The sequence below is a fragment of the Nycticebus coucang genome, chromosome 17, assembly GCF_027406575.1.
Source record: "Nycticebus coucang isolate mNycCou1 chromosome 17, mNycCou1.pri, whole genome shotgun sequence".
In the NCBI taxonomy this organism is placed as follows: domain Eukaryota; kingdom Metazoa; phylum Chordata; class Mammalia; order Primates; family Lorisidae; genus Nycticebus; species Nycticebus coucang.
The window spans coordinates 9,206,071-9,222,644 of record NC_069796.1 but is presented as its reverse complement, the minus strand read 5'-3'; the positions used below and the strand labels follow the sequence as shown (position 1 = coordinate 9,222,644).

The window sequence follows — 16,574 nt, the reverse complement described above, 5'->3', positions numbered from 1 at the left end:
CCCCGCCCCTGCTCAAAAAAAATCTGTCTGGCAGAGGAGTGACATAAATCTGATATCTAAAAATAACTTGAACTATTTTCATAATTTTAAGTTGAATAACCTAAGAATATGAAAAATATTATTATAAACCTCACAAGTTTCATAGATGTATAGATAATTAACATGCTGCTTACTTGGCTATGTCCATGCAAGTCTTTTTCCACTTATAATCGCCTAGGTTGGTTAACAGGTCTTGTAGTATTACTTGGAAAACATCTGGTTTCAATTTGGATCTGAGAAACCTAAGAATCGTCTTCGCTTCTTCAACCTATCAATAACTCACATTGATTCTCTCTCTTAAATATTCTTTAATTTTACCTCTCTGTTATATCATTGTTGTAGTTTAGGCCTTTCTAATATTTTGCCTAACTTGTCCTTGCTCTTTTGTGTTTGTAAATTTTCATAACAAAAAGGTTAAACTCTTCATCAGCAACAAGAATTTAATGCCTACTGTGTTATGGGCCTGAGAAATTAAAATAATATAATTACTTTCATAATATCACCTGTGATGATGGTTAAGTGTTAAAACAAATTCATTACTAGCAATAAGTATCTAGTGGCTCATCTACTAAGGATTGAGAAGGTGGGAGAAGGGAGGGCAGAAAAAGGAAAGGAGTAAAGAGGAGGGAAGGAAAGAAGGAAAGAAGGAAAGAATCCACATGCTCAAAGGGCTGACCCGGAATTGGAGAAGCAAGACAGTTGCTTTAGAGGACGGCAGGACACGGTCAGGGTAAGAGGGACACAGACCAGGGGAGCTGTGGTGGGGTAAGAAAGATCCTGTCTAAGGAGAATTAGAGCGAGAAAGGCTCAGAGGATGTTTTCAGTTCTTTTTAGCACGTGGTTCAGCATGTTCAGAACATGGCCTGTGAGCCAAATCCAGGCTGCTTTATTTATATTTTTGGTCAACAATGTCTTTTTGGAACACGGCTGGGCTGCTTTGTTTATATATTTTCCATCACTGCTTTCACTGTAGTACAATGGCAGAGTTGAGTAGTTATGATGGAAACCATAGGACCTAAAAAGTCTAAAACATCTAATACAGTATTTTCCCTGGAAGAAAAAATTCTAGAGAAAGGGTTTATCCATTTTTGTCTAATCCATTTATTATCCTCAAAATTTCCTAAGTAAATCCCTGCATGCATTATTATAGCCAGCTCCATAAGCCTGTGGTCTTGATACTAGCATATGACGAATGAGGAAGCAGTACCATTTAACTTGGCATCTTTGTCAAATGCTATCACGGTAATAAAGTTTACTTCGGTCTACTCAAACATTTGTAGTGTTGTACAATTCAAAGGTGATAAATGCAAAATTAATAATTGATATAACTATTGGGAAATAAATGAGTAATATTAAATTTAGTCCTGGGTATGCCATGATCACTATTTGTATTCACGTAAGTTATAAAAAACATGGCTTGTGAACGGAATTAATCAATCCTCTTCCAGACCTTGCACATTAGAGTGAAGGACATTGATGCAGTGGCTGGGGAAGTGAGTGCTCGTCTCTGCCAATGTGGACATACAAGAGACTGATTTCTCAGAATGCACATCAGCACCAGGCATCACTTCCACGTGTACTCAGAAAGCAGAAGTGCCATACTACCTCCCAGAAGCCATTCCTATGTCTCCGGTTATTTATTTTTCTATTTTTATATCTTGTTTCACCTATTACCAATTTCTGATGGCTTTTCTCTTATATATTAAATGATTTTAACATAGATAATGTTTTGAGTATATGATCTTTGGAGCAAATTAGGGAAGTTTACTTTTTTCAACAAATACCATTATCAAGGAGTAAGCATTTGTAAAGGTCAAACGTATATATATATATATATTTTTACATTAAAACGTTAAGATTCCTGAACACTTGACCTACATTTAATTCTTTTAAGCACAATTTACTCAGTTGTACTGTGTGCCAGGGACTGTGCTAGGCGAGGGGGATAGGACCTAAGCACGAACAAAACATGGTTCCACGCTTGAAGAGGTTCCCAGAACATGCTATGTGTGCATATGCATTTAAAGCAACAATATTTAAACAACTCCAGAAGAACTGAGTGGCTTGAAGTGTTTCAAATGAAAAATGTAAGTAAATTATTGTTGCCCCAAGACTTCAGCAGATACTGTTTAAAAGACATGGTTCTCTGACTTTTCATTCTGTAATATAAAAAGATTCCTGAAATAGCCAATTTCTCTTGCTTCTTAGTGTTAAAAAATGAGAACAAGAAATATATTTGAGCAGGTATATATAGTAGAACCTCCACAGCTGACCAGATCCCTGCACTGACCACCTCCTTAAGTTGACTTAATTTTCACAGACCAGACACGCACCACATGTACATATCAGTACAGTAGGCCTAGTTCCTTATGTTGACCACCTCCCTATGTTCACAAGTGTGTTATAGTCCCGTGGGTGTTCAACTTACAGAGGTTCTGCTCTATATAATCCATATCTTTTTTATATCCTTTCCCTTTGCTTAACTGAGGACTCCTGATATCCCCAAGTCATAGGGACACAGGTAGAAGACCCTAAGGCAGGTCATAATCAGGCAGAGGAAAACTAGTTTTCATTCCAGCAAAGAGCTAACACTCCCACCCTTATTTTTATTATTAACTCCTCAACTGTCCACTGAGTGACTGTGGAAGATGAGCACCGTACTAGTTTGGCCTCAGCAGCCTGTTTCTAGTTGCAGCAGTGATGGGAGCCTACTCTTATCTCTTCTCAAACTTGAGGGTATTCCAGACCATGACTATTCTTGCATTGGGAAAGATGGCTGGACAGGCAGGTAGATCAGGAAAGACAGAGAGAGAGATGAATCAAGTGGGTGTGGATATCTATGAAAATGTGAACTATTTCATGCTACTGGGAAGAGGCAGTCAGAAAACCGGCTGTCTGCTCTCAGCAGGATACAGACAAACAGGATCCTGACGGGCAAGCAGTAAGAACATGCACCACTGAAAACTGCAGTGACTCTTCTCTACCAGGCATCCTTAATTAATGGCATTGAAATGTTTCATAAGATGGGTTCAATTCAGCTCTAAAACAGGGATTTAAAAAGGCGATGGGGAGAAAGCTAATTCCTCTCCTCATGAAGTAAACTAAGGTACATACACATCAGGTAAAACATTTTCAGTTGTTGTAGTCTCTTTCTTCTAAGTAAATTTTAAGGCCTTGAAAATGGAAACATGCAAATAAAGAGAAGGTATATGCATCCCCAAAGCTCTAGCATAGTGATCTCTCCCTGTAGCTGGTTGGAGCAGCAGCTCAGGGCAGGCCTGTTGGGACGGCCAGCGCTGGCTGTCAGTGGTGCTTTTCTTGGCTCCACTCTGGCTGACACAGTGTCCTTTGCATGGTGAGGTCACACTCTTGATACAGAATAATGATAACCATCTACTTTTGTCTTATTCAATCTTTTAACTTGCATATTCTTTAATCCATTTATTCCTTCACCTGCTTTCTTCTTTTCATCTTCTAATAGGCCTTAGTGTCCAACACTCTCTTCCTCTACAACCCTAATAGTAATTTAACACTATTATAATTTGAACTGCCACTTAGTTTTCTCAAGAGCTTATAGATTTCTTATTTTAATTTAACCTTAAAATCACTGATTGTGAGGCAGATATTTTTAACCCTTTTAAAGGTTAGGGTTACAAAAATTCTTTGGATATTAATATATACACTTTTTCCCACAAGGTAAATATTTTTGTCTTTAAATTTGTTTTTCATCATAGAAAAACTAGAGAAATGTCTCTAGGTAAACTAATATGATGCCCTGAGACATGAAAAAAAATTGCAAGAGACAATTTCATTTCTGTCATTGTTAAATTCTACTTTCCAGAGACTAGCAAAAACCTCTATTCTCTGTTCCCATGTTCGCTGTTACCTGATTTCAAATGCTAGTGGGGCTTCTATTTATCGGCAAGACTCTCATGAAGGAAAAATCAGTTATTCTCCCAGTGTTCTTCTCTAAGAAAAATTTCCAAAAGAAACAGGTTTCTTTCTATGAATGGTGCTTTTACAAATATCTTTTTCCTGCCAGTAGTTTATTCGGAAAGAATTAGAGGAATTTCTGAATACAATGAAAATATATTTTTTTTCCTTAGTCTTCCATTATTATTTGTGGGACCACAAAGTCATCAGTGCTGATGTGAGTTAAGATTTTAAAGGAGGCTTGGTGCCTGTGGCACAGTGGTTATGGAGCTGGCCACATACACCCAGGCTGGCGGGTTTGAATCCAGCCTGGGCCAGCTAAACAACAATGACAACTAAAAAATAAAAATTTTTGACAACAAAATAAATAGCCAGGTGTTGTGGCAGGTGCCTGTAGTTCCAGCTACTTGGGAGGCTGAGGCAAGAGAATCGCTTAAGTCTAAGAGTTTGAGGTTGGTGTGAGCTGTGACACCACAGCCCTCTACCAAGGGTGACATAATGAGACTCTGTCTCAAAAAAAAAAAAAAAAAAAAAATTTAAAGGAAGCACTTAATCATCAAAGTGGTTACTAAAATAAGCAAATAAGTGAATAAAATATTAGTCCAGAGTTATTTTTCTGTCGAATCAGACTAACAGTAGTAGAAATGACAAATACTAAGTGTGATCGGAATTAAATTAACTTTTGAAATTGCCTTCACATTTTAAATATTCAGAGGCAAAATTAACTGCAAATTTTCAAATACTTTGAATCCAGAAAGTCACAGCTATATTCTTCCACGTTCTTTCCTAATCCTCAAATATTTCTTTCACTGATTCACTAGTTAATTCAAAACTTCACTGATTCACTCATCCATTTATTATTCATTTTTCTTCCATCATTTCTGCATTGTTATCTCCAGGTCAGATCTTTCCCCTGAGTGACAGACTTCTTTACTCAATAATTTCATAAATACTTTACAGGTACTCAGTCTTAACATGTTCCAAATTAAACTTCAATCTCATCATTTTCACCCACAAGCCGTTCCTCTTCCAGAGTGTCTCTGAGTGAAGTAAAGCACTCCCAGCCAGGCACACAGCCAGAAATATTTTCTACTGTAAGAGTCCTTCAGAAACTCTATTCTTTTTTCTTATTAACTGTACTATTAATAAGTTATCAAGATATTTTGATACTTTTACCTTATTTCCCTCATTTTCCTTGAGAGTAAGGAACACGTCTGAATAGAATCTTTTACAAAGAAGGCATTCAATACATGGGTTTTGATTGATTTAATTTGTACAACATAAAGAGGCTTTAGAAATTATGAATAAAATGAAAAACTTTACCAGATGAAATTATATGGTATCAAAAAAGCAAAAATACAGAAATCCCAATAATTTGTTTCCACCAGAATATATACTTAAGTATAAATTTGATATGAAAAATTAGAATTTTATTCCCTTCACTTGATACATATTTGAGAAAAAGTCTTACGATTTTATAACATGGCATAATGTGATTTTTAAAAGGGCAAATTCTTTTTTTTTTTTTTTGGTTTTTGGCCAAGGCTGGGTTTGAACCCGCCACCTCTGGCATATGGGACCGGCGCCCTACTCCTTGAGCCACAGGCGCTGCCCTAAAAGGGCAAATTCTTAAATTATATGCCTCATACGTTTTCATTAATTATAGAAAAGGCTTATAGATGATTTGTACATCATGCCATATGGTTACGTTATGCCTGAGATTTTTAAAGATCTTAACTATCAGATACAATTATTTTAATTTTATTCCTTCATTACCTTATGTAAATAAATAGAAGTCTAATTCTAAAGAAGCAAATGGGGAATTTTAAGAATGAAAGGAGAAATACTACTTGATGGGCATTACAGTTACTTGTTATCTGCTCTATGTCTTAAGTGGTAAGGAGCTAAGTACCCTGTGACTGTTCTGGCCACAGCATTCACTTTCTCACATCACTTACATGACAAATGGGCACAGGGAAGATAGGGAGAAAGAGATTAAATGAAATGCTTGCCTCCTGAGCACTCTGCTGTGTAATAACACATCTATTGTCTACTGCCAATGATTCTTAAGTATGTATTAAAAATTAATACTTTCTGGTACATTATGAACTATTGCTACTCTCTTAAGTTCTGACCATTTTCTGAGATAGGACAGAGTCAATCTATGTACACACGTATAACAAATAACTACTGTCAGATGAAAAATGGATTGAAATAGGATCGTGTTCACCTTCTCTGAATCTTGGAGAATGACAGCATTCTGAAAAGAACACTGACAGTCACATTGTGGCTCTAGAATGATCACATTCTAACAATTCAAAACATGCCCTAAGTATTTCAAAGCCTTCATACTAACTCATGACGGAAAAAGAACTTTGGACTGTATATATAATGCATGCAAGTCTGTATCAGATATATTTACTTCTTTTGTTTATTTGTGCATTATTAAGAAATGAATCAGTGAAAAATAAGAAGGGAGGATTAAAATTTATGGGTGAAATAACGTAATTATTGTTCTAGAAAGCCCTTAGTTATCAAATAACAATTAATTAACACTTTGGACCTGTTTTATTTATTCACTAATTTATCTATTCATGCACTCATCCATAATATCAGATGTTTATTAAACTCCCACTATATGAAAAGTAGTCACTGAAAAATGTTCACTGAAAAATTTCCCTACTTCTTTCCCCCAAAGAACAAATCAAAGTGTGCAATAAAAAAGTTCAGCATTAAAACTGTCAATTTAACAACACGAAATAGGCAATTGTCATTTTCTACAATACAAATCTGTCCATAAGCAGAAATCAAACACACCAGACCACAAACAGTAACAATGTTCCCTAAGCTATTTTACAAAAGAATTTAATATTTACTACAATAGAGGCCACTTTATCCTCCAGTGCATAATCTTACTCTAAAAGGATAAGGTCTTTTTCATACTAAACATAATAGTAAGTAATAACATCTCATTCATGTCACTTCAGTTCTACAGATAACATTAATTCTCCCAAAATTAGGCATGTATATTCCTGTTATTAATGAGAAACAATGGAGTTATTTACCTAGGTAAAGGACAATAAACTGTGTTCATCTATGAATCATAAAACCATATTTCTCCCAAGGGGAAAATATGACCCTCTATAATTATGCATATATTTACTCTTGCTTATCTCTCTAAATCAAGGAGTGTATGAATTGGGAAACTATTTATAAGGTACAGTTTTTAAAGATATGCAACCCATTTGGGAAACATATGCCCAACTTAAATGCAAAAAATTATAGATGAGACACTGAGTACAATTCATTTCAAGGTCTTCCTTTTCTTCTATTATAAGAATTATAAAGTTACTGTGATAAAAAGAAAACACCAGGTGGAGTGCTACCCTGCCCATCCTAATGGTTGAACTAGCCCAGGACTCAGCATACAGTAGGCACACAGTAAAAGGAAAGTTGTGAGGAAAATAATAAAGGAACACCAATTTTTGAAGTCCCCCTCAAAATATGAAGTATCTTTCACTCCCTTTTTCTCTTACATATTGCACAGTCATGCCTTGGTATGGAGGTGGATCAGTTCCAGGACTTCACTCAGATGCCAGAATCCATGTGTACTCAAATGCCTTATATAAAATGGTGTAGTATTTGCATATAACCTACACATATAATCCTCCCATATATACTACTTTAAACTATCTCAGATTATTTATATTACTTAAAACCATGTAAATAGTTTTCATACTATATTTTTTGAAGAACAATGAGAAGGAAGAAAAAGTCTATACATCAAGAATTTTCAACTACTGGCCATGGAGTGGACCTCAGGTGTGCTGCAAAAACTTTTAAAGATCATTAATTAAATTATTTCCAAAAGAAGTTCAAAGCACAATAAGTATATACTTTTTAAAACTCTTTTGTTGATCAAAATAACTTAAGTATGCATGGAAGTTTAACTTCAAGAGTGCTGTAGGATAAAAAAGGTTGAAACACACTGCTACACATACTCAGTACAGACGAAATCATCTTTTTCCAAATAATTTTTGTTTTATGGGTAGCTGAATTCACAGATGCCGAACCCATGGACACAGAGGGCTGACCGTATGTAATTACTAGCAGATCTTGATGGCTCTATCTTCCACATACACCCAGAATGTGGCTGCTTCTCGTGACCTCCACCACCACCATCCTGTTCAACTCCCATATCTCACTTGGACCACCGCAATAGCTCTCTAAATGGTCTTCTTGTTTAGCACTTGCCCCCTTATAGAATATTCTTAAAAAAGAATTCCAACTGATTTCTTCTAAAGCCTTGGATGGGTCAAGTCAGTCCTTAAAGACCCCCACCTCACAAGGACTGAAAGCACAGCCCTTTCAACAGCTTACAAGACCTCTGTGATCCAGCCATCTGATAACTAAGTTCATTTTCTGTCTCCCATATTGGTCTACTTTGGACACAAATAGGATGCCCCCGTCTCATGTCTCTTTGTACTGGCTGCACTCATTGCCAGGGAGGTTCTTTTCACTGATAACACACGGTTCCCTGCTTTATCTCTTTTGGGTCTTAGCACTCAGCATAAAATAGTGCCCTCTTCCACCATCCCATTCCCTTTTGCCCTGTTTATTATCTTCTACATCACTTATTACCATGCAGAATGTTTTATTTTTACTTGTTTATTACTTGTTAAAATACATTTATTGTCCACTTCCCCCCGCTTCTGGAAGTTCCAGGACAGCGAGGCTTTGTTTCATTCACCAGTGTAGCCGCACAACCTTGAAGAGTGCTTGGTCCAGATGGACTTAGTACTGGTAATGGACACTTGGCTGAAGGGTAAGGAAAGTAAGGTAGCAGACTGTGGAGGAAGGGGCCGGAACTAGAGATAAACTGCCTAGTGGCACTTATCTTTTAATTTTGCCTTTCCCCCAGTGTAAGGAGGCTTTGTTGATACTGGGAGAGCCCTAGGTTTAAAACATTACATTCAACAAACTACACCAATGAATATAGAGCAAGAAAGAAGCCTCTCAGCCACAGCAAGGCCCTATCCTATCCTGACAGTGTTGCTATGAGACCCTGGAACCATGGCAATGAGAACTGCATTTGTTCCTACTTCATGTGCCCACCTTTTCTTGGAAAGTTTCTGTATTTCTGGCTAAACAGACAACTTAATCTACTCCTAAAATGTTATGAACATGTGTGGTTTCTTCCTGGGAATTTGTGGTCCCCTTGAAATACTGTAAGGATATTTCCTAGGGGAGAGTCTTGAGACAGTTCTTTCCTACTTAGCAGCCTTGCCTCTGTAACTCGAATCAGCGTGCTAGGGGGAATATTACTGTTCTTATTTTACATTCCAAGAAACAGAAGCACAGTAAGTAGCTTCATTCATTCAACACATTTTTACTGAGCACAAACCAGATGCTGGTACTGTTCTCTGTATTAAGGTTGGGAGAAAAGAACAAAATGAAGTCAATGTCCCTGTGGAGCTTAATTCTAGTTTGGGGAGTTAAGCAGTAAAAAGTAAACCAGTATTTTATATGTGCATATGTGTGAATACAAACGTACATGCACATAGGTATATGATTATATAAATAAAATAAATGCCAGATGATAAGGGCCATGACAGAAAACAATGCAGGGTGAAGGTTGCAGGGAAGGCACAGGTGGGCAGAGGGAGGAGGTGCAAAGTCACGCAGCTGATTAGGTGCAGTGCTGGGACTCTGAGACAGAGCATTCCAACTCCAAATTGTCTTATCTTGAATCTGTTAAGTGGCTTTGCAAGCCTGAGGCCTCATGGATGTCAGAACTGTCAACGTAGAGGAAATCAGTCTGGATTGGCACAGAAACCCCTTAACAGGGACACCTGCAAATGAGAAGGAATTCTTGCAGTGCCTTTGCATTTTATAAAATGAAGAATGAACAATATTTTCAAACAATAACTGGGGAAAAAGTTAAAGTTACTGAGATTAGTCAATGTCTAGGAACTAATCCAGGCTGCAGTTCTCCGGCTCCATATGTTAACTGCTCCAATTCTGCTTTGGAGGCCAGAGAGTAGGAGAAATTTGCGAGCTAGAATGTTAAACTGGTTTCTGTGTCATCCATGTTCTGATGGACTCCCTAGAGAACAGAATTTCTATTTGACTGAGACCAATCAGAAAAAACCAGCTACTTTAGCATAAATTAAAGTTTGAATCTGAGAATCTGAAATTGACCAATTGTCAACAAACTGTCTGGGCTAATCATGAACCCAACTCTACTGTTTCAAGCTTGATCCCCTGCGGGCTGTGTGGACCAAGTGCAGTCCCTAGACCATGGATCTGTGGGGAACGAACCATCCCAGGAAGATACAGAGGGAATACCTGTGAAGGACTCTCTTATCCCTACAATGAGGCTTTCTCTCCATCAGTATTTATTAAATTTTTGCTCTATAGGACACAAAAGGGAAGAAATGGAGAAATGGATCTAACACGGTTTCAGCTTTTTGTTTGTTTTATAGGCTTTGTCTTCAGATTAGGATTGGCTGGGATCTTCCTCTTATGAGCTGTGTGACACTGGACAAGTTACTTACTCCTTTGTGGCTCAATTTATTCTACTGTGAAATACAGATAAGTGGCACCAACCTCACAGAAACAGGAGGATTAAATGAGATAATGAAACTACGAGGCACGCGATGGGCCCTGCAGGAATGCGCGACAACCATCTTTTTGCACCTGCTTACCACGCGTCCCATCTTCTGAGACTATCCAGCTGCACACAGAGATTGGCCCCTCTAGCTCTTCCCTGCCTAGCCATGTTATGATTAAAACAGGGCTAGACACTGAAAATCAAGCTGGTATAATCAATTCCTTCTGCCAAAAATTCGAAATTTGAACACAAAGACTAACTACTTAGAGGTAGATGCTGGGTCTAGAAGGTTTTATTGATTCAAATGTCATTTGGGGGCCTTTGTGAATGAGGCAAAGGAATGTGGGCTTCAAGCAACAGGCAGCAGCAGCTGCACAGCAAGAACAGTCAATGCCCCAGGGAGCGCAGAGGGAAAGGCAGGGGAGATGCTGCCTTGGTCCTCAACTGCTTCCCAGGCCCGAGTTTCAAAGACTCCCCAGGCTGGCTGAACTTCCCGTCCTTGAGTTCTGTGAAATAACTCTGATTTGTTACACTGAATCTCTCTTACATTATTAGTTTAAGCAGTTTCTGTTCCCCAAAATCAAATATGCCCTAAAAGAAAAATGATTAACTTTAACCATGTGTAATTGTTTAATGTAAAAGATCACTTTTTCAAAACTCTGATCTAAAATGTACTTACTGTAATTGACTGAATAAAAATCAGAAATAATGAAGAGTATGAAGCATTAGCCAATTTTCTCTTCTATCATTTCTATGTGACATAAGACATGGCTAACTCCAGTCGAGCCATGAAGTGCATTACTGTACTCCTCGCCCCGACTCCAGGCTGTCAGCCTGCCTGCTCGATTGGCTTGGCCTCCTGGGCAGTCTCTTCCGCAGGATGCAGCTTTCCTACCAGGAACCATAAACCAAAAGTTATCTGTTCTCTAGCCATTTACTGTAAGTCCCTCAGTTTTGTTTTCTAAGGCAGCAGCCAGATACTCTGATACATTAGGCCAAGTCAACATGTTAATTGATCCTAATGTAAAGAGCTTCCTTTTCATTCTTAAAAATATGTATGTACATTAGTGCAATCAAGGGGTACAATGTGCGGGTTTCATATACAATCTGAAATATTCTCATCAAACTGTTCAACGTAGCCTTCATGGCATTTTCTTAGTTACTGTATGTAGGTACACAGCTATGATTTAACAATAAAAATAAATAAATTAAAAAAAACATGTATGTGACTTTAGGAAAAATCTCTTAATTAAAATGAGTGAAATTAGTGGTGGGAAATTTTGACACTGAATCAAGTAGCAGGATACATAATTTTTATAAAGGTGTTCTTGTGATATCTTTTGTATGATAATCATGCTGCAATTTAAATGCCAAACTGGGCTAGCAAAAAAAAAAAAAAAGAAGAAGAAGGACCATATGTTTTTGACACCTTTAAAATTATTGAGCAGTTCTCTATTGTACAATTGGTTTAGAAGCTAAAAATAAAAATACAGCTTAATATATTCAAAATTGTAATCAAATGTTAGAACAAGCAAATCAGTGATAAATGCTTAGTCAACTGAGATTATCACATCTCTATGCTAATTCTGTGTCTTTAACAGATAAAGCAGAAGGGGGCATCTAAACAATAGTGTATAAAAAATGAAAAGAAAAATTTCAAGCTCTAATTAAATGGAGAAGCAATAACAAAATACTGCTGCATTTCAGCAACTTCTCATTAAAGAACAACAAAAACACCTTGGTATGTCTTTCTAAAATTACATTTCACAGCCTTCAGCATCCTCTTCTGTTTCTACTCATGATCTTAACGAGCCCAGACGTTGGATGTAATGTGAGCTGTCACATCAGGTGCCATCTGGCCCGAGTCTCCCAGAGGGTCAGAAGATGTCTTTGCTACAGAAGGCAGTAGAGTCTGATGCAGTGATTCACGTGTGGGCTCTAGAACCAGAATGCTGAGATTTACATCCTGAATCTGCCCTTTCTTTTAATAGGATCTTGGGAAGACACTCAAACTCTTTAACCATATAAAATGGGCTTAATATTAGTAACTGTTGTTGTTTTGGTGATTCATTCATTCTAAGTGCCACACGTTGTTCTAGGCTTTTAGATTCCGAAAGTGATGGGATAATATGGGTAAAAATCACTGTCCTCAGGAAGCTTATATTCTCAGACAGTAAACTTTCCATAAACATCAACTATTAGGTTACCAATACTTGCATGAGAGACTGAAAACACTGGCACCAGAATGATAGGGTACGTGTGAGAACAAAGTCAGCACATTTAAGATATCACAGAGCTGCTGTTATTTCTCTAGGGGACCTTCATTTTCTCTCACTGGGCCTCACTTATTTAAAGTCATTGTAAGGCACTGTCTATTAAGTATGTAATAGATCATAAGAGATATAATGATAAAGGGTTCCACAACATCAAATATTTAAATTAATTTATTTTTATACTTGTATTTTATCTATCTTGTATTTGTTTATTTGCTTTTATTTTTACCATTTAAATGATAATGAGAATGCATTAAACAAAAAACCCTTTTCCAGTACATTTAAAGCTTAGGGAGATCGCAAATGCTAAGTAATCAGGTGCAGTTAAAAAAAAAAAAAGAAAGAAAGGAAATCCTTAAAAATCATTGAGAAAAATGTAAATGATCAATATCATAGTAATCTTTTACTTACTAAAATATGAAGTATCAAAAAACAAAAATAAGACAGAAGCCACATCTTACATTTGCCTTAAAAAGTAGACATATGTAAGCCTTATCAGAAATCACTGGATGAGGCATATAGCCAAATATATATTCCCCCAGCTTATAAAATTTAAGGTATGTGTGGCTCTTGGTGAGAATGATCCTTGTTTACATGGCTCAGCCCCATCTCTCATTTGGATTTCCTACTCTGATAATACTGAACCCTCTGAAATCCCACAATTAAGTCATTTAAGCATTGTTACTTTGCTTTCAACTTTTCTTCAACTGAATCTTCTTTTCCCTTCTATACAATGACATACTCATCTCTCAGTCTCACTCAAATAATATCCTGTGCAGTGTCTGTGATCATTCCTACCACAGCTCTCATACAGTCCAGTCATGTCAGATACTCTTCATATTACTCCCAAAGAATTTTGTACATATTATCACAAAATAGATTATCTCTTTGCAATCTGCAAAATTATTATATATTTTATATTATATATTAATTTGCAAAATTATTATTTTGGTTATGTAAATATGAAGGTGGGGAACATGATTTTCATTTTGGTATCCCCCTGGCACAGAATGGGCAATTGTCCGCATCTGTGTAGTACTGAAAATATCATTGTTCTAAATGGATAAGTGAGATTCTCACTGAATAATAAAAATGTGTTCTGATACACTTTAATTTGTAAAGTTGTTAACCTTGCCCATAACAAAAACGTCGTTTTGGTAGAGCAACCAAACACAAAGAAATCCGTACAAGATTTAAAATTAGAAATAGAAATCGCATTCTATCTCACCCTTCTAAAAAATACCTTTTCTGATATTTACAATGAAATTAAGAAATATTCCCCAAACTCCCTATAGATTATGGTCTTTAACGTAAATACATGGCAATCAAACAAAGAACAATGGCATGAAACAACTTTTAGAAATAAACCCAAATAAAAATAAATCTTACCATAGGATTCATCAAGAATAAAACCATAATGCCATCATCACCATTTAATTTTACTGTAATGTTAACCTTCAATCTACTTAACTTCAAAATTCATCAGATTTAATATTCCTTATAGAAAGGTATCTGACAATCTAATAATGTACTCCTATTAAGTAAATGTATACACATCACATAGTTTAGCAATGTATTTCAAATAATTATATAAAGTATGAGTAGAAAATTCCATGTTGGTCTACAGACTAATTCCCCAAAAATGTCATTGAGTAAAATTAAAACCAAAATTCAAAATACTGAGCAATTCTCATGCCATAAGTATAAGTAGTCTAAATTAGAAATTTAGCGTATGATGGGAATTCTCCTGAATGTTAAATGAAAATTACAACAAGAACATTTTCTGAATGTAGGTCACTTCCTCATGCAATCACTTGTTTCCATTTTATAGTTATCGCCCTTCTTCCTCTATAAGGAAACATTGCACTGAGCCTCTCACAATAATCAAAATAATAAAATGAAGCCGAAGAAAGAAAATGTGTCTCTCAAAGTTAAAGACGCTATTTTGGGAACACACAATTAGAAATATTTTGAAGTATATACTGAGTTCCAGTGACCTGTAATTAATGAACAGGAAATAATTTATAAGTTTATGTAAAATTATAAAAAATTTATATAAAATTTCAAGAAAAAACGTGTGCTTAGATTTGCTGGATACAGAGTTTGTAATTCACAGAAATACTTCAGTAATATTTGGGGATGTCAAAAATGGCACTTAGCCATTGCTCTTCACCTGAAAAAATAAAGGAAGCCTTCAATCTTTTAATCACTTTAATTAATTTTTGATATATTGTATTTGAAATTTTTCCAGTGACAGAGAAACTATTCATTGTAGTAAATAATATATATTTTTCTTTGATATTTCTTAGGAGAAAAAACATAATGAATCTTGTTAGTATCTTTTAACTATGAATCAAATAAAATTCTGCTGCAATCACTGCAGCTCCCACAGAAACAATAGCCTGGCACATAGAGCGGGTCTCCACAGTACAATTCACTGGTATAAAATTCAACACAAAGAAGGATTTACTTTCTCAATACAATTCCACGTATTGGGGAGGTACTAAAATGAAAAGAAAAAAGCACGAATTCATCCAAAACAGCATTTATGTAGGTTTGAGGAGGAACACCACTGAAGACATCATAAAATTCATCCAGCACTCATGATTAACAAGGGAAATGGGACAGCAGATAATTTAGGGGAATTCAATGGAAGTGATTAAAGAAAAATGTTACATGGTGTATATTGTTGCTATATAGTAACCACAATAAAAAGTAAAAAAAAAATCATATCAAACATTATAAAAAGGGAGAAAAGTATTTAGGGGAATGAAGACAAAAAAGAAGATATTTTATGCCAAGGATGACAAATGTGGGCTTGTGTGTTAATGCTCAGCAGTACCCTGGCAGATGTGACTTACTGATCACTGGACTCTTTCTTAGTGGCTGATTCTGGAATTCTTCTTAGTACATACCACAGAGAGCTACTACCAATCACTAAAAGTTGGCATTCATGTTTAAACCTATTTGTCAAACCTGCTCTCAGTGACACTGTTCAAGATGTTCAACTGGGAAACTTTACCAGCAGGCGAATGGTACAGGACTTTGCACAACCTGCTAGGATATGTGATCGAATAAAGGCTGACATTCAAAAATTTGTGAACATATGAAAAGTGTTAAAAAGCAAAATGGGAAAATAACATTACAGTAAATAATGCTATGATCTGGAGAGAGGAATAAATTTTTTTTTTTTTTTTTGTAGAGACAGAGTCTCACTTTATGCCCCTTGGTAGAGTGCCGTGGCATCACACAGCTCACAGCAACCTCCAACTCCTGGGCTTAAGCGATTCTCTTGCCTCAGCCTCCCAAGTAGCTGGGACTACAGGTGCCCGCCACAGCACCCGGCTATTTTTTTGTTGCAGTTTGGCCAGGGCTGGGTTTGAACCCGCCACCCTCGGCATATGGGGCCGGCGCCCTACTCACTGAGCCACAGGCGCCTCCCGAGAGGAATAAATTTTTAAAAGGTAACTGCCATCCACAATCTATAATGGTTTCAATTCTGATGGTACAGACACTTAAACACATTCCTCCATTTCTGAGGAATCACTAGAAAAGTAGCCAGAAATTGAAACAATGGTTTTCTCAATTGCAGTGCACTAGAAATTAAAATCGTTGCAACTGAAAAATTAGTAACATTTCAATAATGTTTATTATAGTTTAAAACCATCGATAGTCTAATGGACTGAAAAAAATTGAGACAAATAACCACAATAGAG

At 36.4% G+C, this 16,574-nt stretch overlaps 1 protein-coding gene across 3 annotated transcripts in view; it reads right to left on the bottom strand.

Moving 5' to 3' along the window:
* The window catches only part of FER (FER tyrosine kinase), a 392,818-nt gene that overhangs the window by 73,120 nt on the left and 303,124 nt on the right, over window positions 1–16,574 (bottom strand). The window lies entirely within an intron of this gene.